A 1,002-nucleotide genomic window follows, 5' to 3' on the forward strand; every position below is an offset into this window, starting at 1 on the left:
TAATCGCTTATGCCGAATTTAACTATCATATATAATGATATCTATGTGTTGTGAGGATACGGTTACTATCCTGTTACACTTGCTCGGTACAATTAAAATCGATAACATCCCTCGATTTGTTATGTAAAACCACCTTGGGTGGTCTTGATAGGTAGGTAACGACAAACTTCGGAACTATATAGTATTACAGTCTATTTTACTTGACCTCCCGGTAGTAAAAAAATAGAAAAAGTCAACCAATTTGAGTAGTAAGCACTGTAATATGCTTTAAGTTTCCGCAAATCTTTCAAACACTTTTGTATTCAGTATACTAGTCTACCACTACAGTAGTACAGTACTACTAATTAAGTTTTATAAAATATAGTTTTACAAATTGCATACCTCGCTAAATGTGTTAAAAAATGTGTAGTTATGTTAAAATAATAGTACATAATGATATTATGTTTGCTGAAATTAAATATTTGATTAATTAGTAAGTGGGGCGGTATACTTTTGTATTTTCCCGGGCCGAAATCTCTCCCCAATCCGCCCCTGATAATGTTCTTACTTAAAAGTTTGATGATGGGTCAATTCACTTTAATATCAAATTATCAAAACTAACAGCAGAGTGCAGACTATTGAAATTGGTGAACAAAAATTTGCTGTCATACGTGTGTAAGACGGTGACAACATGGCGGGTGCGACGTCCTCTGAAGTGTATTAAATTAAAATTAATCGCGTAGCCTATATCGTTATCCCCCGGGTGACGGTACAACGTACAAATATTAGATGCATGTCTAATAATGTCGGGTAGTAAAACATGGACCATATTAGGTATACAAAATTAATTTTTTTTGCAGCCTACATATTATAGATAGATAATTATATTTTATAAAATTATTTGTACAATTATTGTGACCATCGTATGCTAATATGCCCACGGGAAAGACGGAAGAAAGGAATAGATAAATAATTATAAATTTTAGTCTTTGGCACAAATAAATTCAAATAAATATAAATAAT

Source organism: Acyrthosiphon pisum, unplaced genomic scaffold, assembly GCF_005508785.2.
Source record: "Acyrthosiphon pisum isolate AL4f unplaced genomic scaffold, pea_aphid_22Mar2018_4r6ur Scaffold_21375;HRSCAF=23816, whole genome shotgun sequence".
NCBI classification, from domain to species: domain Eukaryota; kingdom Metazoa; phylum Arthropoda; class Insecta; order Hemiptera; family Aphididae; genus Acyrthosiphon; species Acyrthosiphon pisum.